The 4,302-nt window shown below is 33.6% G+C and overlaps 1 pseudogene; it reads right to left on the bottom strand.

Moving 5' to 3' along the window:
• Positions 1 to 805: 805 nt before the first annotated feature.
• Positions 806 to 2,604, bottom strand: LOC118837905 (annotated as a pseudogene).
• Positions 2,605 to 4,302: the final 1,698 nt, after the last annotated feature.

The following is a 4,302-nucleotide window of genomic DNA, read 5'->3' as shown; positions in this document are numbered from 1 at the left end:
CCAATAATTGCTAAATTATCTCTATTTATCTTTTGTTTTCCAAATCAGTTATTTTGCCAAAGAAATATTTCACATTTTCTTCTATTATTTTCTTTCTTTTGACTTTTATTGATTCTTGATGTCTCAGGAGACATTAGCTTCCATCTGCCCAATTCTAATCGCATACACACACACACACACACATACACACACACACACACACACAAACACACATTTCATCACTGAGCTTTTGTACCTCTTTTCCCATTTGGCCAATTATATTTTTTTAAGGAGATCTTCTCTACTGAGAATTTTTGTGCCTCTGTTACCATTTGGTCAATTATATTTTTAAGGTGTTTTTAGTATTTTTGTGTCTCTTTTAGTAAGCTGGTTTTTCCCCATATTTTTCTTGTATCACTCATTTATTTCCCTAAATTTTCCTTCACCACTCTTATCTCTCTCTTCAACTCTTCCAGCAATTTTTTATTGTGCTTGTAATATATATATATATATATATATATATATATATATATATATATACATATACAGACATGTGTATGTATATGTATGCATGTATGTGTATGTGTATGTGTATGTGTATGTATATGTATATGTGTATTTCTTTGAGGCTTTACTTGTAAATATTTTGGCACTTTTGTTTTCTTCTGAGTTTGTTTCTTGGTCTTCCTTGCTGCCCTAATAGCTTTTTACAGTCAAGTTTTTTTTTTTTGGTTCGCTCATTTTTTCTAGCCTATCTCTTGATGCTGAACTTTATATGAAAATTGAACTCAGTTCACTTCTATGTGGCGGGTCACTGTCCCAAGCATCAGGCTTTTCCTAGTAAGTTGTGGCTATTCAAATAAAACCTTTTAGGATCACCCATACAAAAGTGCTAATATTTCATATGCATTTTCATCACTTGTATATAGGAATAGAAATCCTTAATTTAGTTTAATCTCAATATCTACTATGTAACACTAGTGTGTCAAGACTCTTGAAGCAAAATATTTTCTTATTCCTAAAAGGCCAATTAGTCCAACTCTTATAGTTTTGTAAAGTTGAAGATCCATGGGGTCTCCAAGAGATGTGGTGGAATGAAAAAATATTTCACTTTATACTGTGAAAGTAGTTTAGGACCTTTATAGAAGGGATACTTCAAGATCATTCTTAAATAAAGCTGGGTTAGCTGGTCTACATTTAAACTATTTAAACCTGATTCCTAATTTTGAAGAAAATATGGGCTAAATAATTTTGCTATATAATTAACTGAGTGGTGTCCAATGAGGGTGCAGGAATGGAGAAGATTCAACATGGTTTGAGGAAGAAAATATTTTAATCAAGTTCTTAGTTTATTTCCAAGCTTCCTTAAAAATAGTAGTGCATTCTAGTTCTTCATGACTTTGCTGACAGCTTCAGGATGCATTTTGAGACAATATGTGAACACATACTGTTCCAGGGCTTGTGTGAAAAAAGAAATTGCCAGCGTAACCAAACTGTATGAAATCCTCTAAGACTTTTCCTAGCTCTTCATTGCTAAAGTGAGAGACAAAACTTACTGAATGTATAAAGAGCTTTACATCCAAAGGAAAAATTCAAGTTTGGTCATGAACCAATGTTATTCAGTTTTTGGCTTGTGAATTTAGGACTAAGTATACAATCTTAAAAAATTGAGAGGCTGTGTAAAAAGTTCTTCTGCCTAGTCATTTCTCCAAAAGCAACTAGAAGCAATGTATAAATTGGTGTAATCTCCTCAGGTGTACATTTTTTTTTCCATTTTTGACCTTGAAGTTGTGGTATAATCTCTTCACTAATATAGTACCTACCAAACTGTACAATTTGGGCTCTAAAGTTTAATCATACATTCTCCAAGAATACAAAGAATGTGAATTGTCATATGACACCACTGAACCTACTTTTGACACTCTATCACCATTCTTGCTAAAGTTACTCTGGGGATCCACATGGAATCCTATCAAAACTTGCAAACTAGTCACCAGAACAGCGTCTGAACAATTTGTTGACTCAGATCCAAACTGAAGGCATAATGCTCTGAAGACTTCATTCTTCAATTGGAATTTGTTGGCCACTTTGCTCCCATTTCACCTGAAAGCCGTGATATGAAGCTGCTGCTGCCATGGTAGCCAACAAGGTTTCCAGTGAGCTTACAAATTTTAGCACCTCTTCAGATGAAGTGAAACTCTGTTTAGCTCCTTGCAAAATGTTCAGTCATCTACATGACCATTACTACTTCATGATGGCAGATATCAAACATCATCTAAAAAAATATACCTCACCAACCACCTACCACAGGGCTCTGCTCACAACACTGTAGGCATTTAACAAACTTTTGATGAATTAAATTGAATTGAACGACATTAAACTAAATAGTAATGTCCTTGATGGGCAAGAACCATGTCTTATATTTCTAGAATACCTTATAAACACCCAGCACAGTGCTGAATATATACATGATTAATATATGCCTGGTGATGGACCAATGTTGAAATTACCATTTGTATACCTATAGTTATTTTGATTAAAAATGCTCTTTGCTATTCATTTAGCTAATATTTCCATGACACCTACCTTCACACTAATATTCAAAGCTTTTAGCTGTGTCAACATGACCCACATAAGAAAAATGCCATGCTTTCAGGAGAACTATTTCAGGACTGAAATTGCCTGATTCAGAATGCCTCATAAGCAATCCAATTGATTGTGTAGTGATTGCCCATTAATCCAATTCCTTCTGGCTTCCAAAGGAACTAAACTTTAAAAAGAAAACAATCAATTAAGTGTCTTGAAGAGATATGATTTGGAATTAGACACTTTTTAATTTACTGGAGAAAATACTCGATGACAAGCAGACATTCAGGTAAGAGAAAAGTTTAAGGAGCCTTAACAGAATTTATTACACTCAATGACCTCTTTGTTCTTTTGTACACTCATAAATATATATAATATATATGTTATTTTCCATGGTCATGATCTGTAAATTTTCTTATACATATCTAAAAAACTTTCCAGATAAGAATCAGCTAACTGATTCAAAGGATAGGATGCTGGGCCTGGAGTGAGAAAGATTAGAGTTCAAATCCAGCCTCCAACACTTAGTAGCTATTTGACCCTGGACAAGTCACTTAACCTCTGTCTACTTCAGCTTCCTCAACTGAAAGTGGGATAATAGCACCTAATTCTCAGGGTTGCTGTGATCATAAAATGAGATAATATTTATAGAGTGCTTATTACAGTACCTATCAAACAGAAGGCACTTAATAAATGCTTGTTCCCTTCACCCACCCTTTCCTGATACTATGAAAAAAATAAAGTGCTTGATGTTAAATCATTCTATTCAATGCTGAGCCTTATTAATACTCTTTAACTTTTGGCAAAAAGCCATATTGGTTTCCCCAACCTTGCTCTAATTATTATGGAAGGTATTTGTGATATTCACTTTTTATGAGTTAAAACAACTACTCCCTTGACATTGAAGATCTATATATGGAAGATGTATGTATCTTCTATACATTAAACACTTTTAAAGAATTGTTCATATAATTAGATAGAAGCTTCCCTCTCAGTCCTCGCTTGGGGTGACACTTCTAACTCTTCATTTAATTGATTATAAAATAAATCAATTAAGATGTGATAAAAAGAAACAAAAATTGAAATATGGCAATAGTTCCTTTTAAGAAATTACATGTTTTTTCATTTCCTAAAAGAATCATTCAAGTTGCATTTAAAGTCAAATGCCTATCAAATGCCATGGGGCTCATTTTTAATGTATCAGTGCCAAGGCCAGTAAAGGGTAAAAAAATATGCCCCATTATTACACTTGCTTTGGTTCTTTCATTATGCTTTGTTTTTATGAGAGTTTCATGAAAAGATCTCTGTGAATAGCTTTGGGCTTATACTGAAATTTTAAAACTACTTTTGCAGTTTCTAAAAATGAAAAGTTCGACAAGTTAGTAAACTTCAACATATTCTTACTTTCAGATATTTTATACATGCCATCAAGTGCTACTACACAGATGCTCCAAACAATGAATCTAAACTAGTTTAAAAATTACCACATAGACTAAACCATATGTGACATGAGGCCTCAATTTAACGAGAGGTTTTATAATAGAAATATTAAATTTCTTGACCTAGCATTGGACCAAGATAACTTGTATTAATCATAAAATAAGATCATTTCAAGTTGGAAGAGACAATGGGATCATCAGGGAGGTGGTGCAATGGGTAGAGTCCTGGGCCTGGATTCGGCAAGACCTGAGTTCAAATCTAACCTCAGATACTTACTAGCTGTGTAGCCTTGGGCAA

The sequence above is a fragment of the Trichosurus vulpecula genome, chromosome 1 (assembly GCF_011100635.1).
Source record: "Trichosurus vulpecula isolate mTriVul1 chromosome 1, mTriVul1.pri, whole genome shotgun sequence".
NCBI classification, from domain to species: domain Eukaryota; kingdom Metazoa; phylum Chordata; class Mammalia; order Diprotodontia; family Phalangeridae; genus Trichosurus; species Trichosurus vulpecula.
This window is presented reverse-complemented; position numbering and strand designations above follow the sequence as displayed.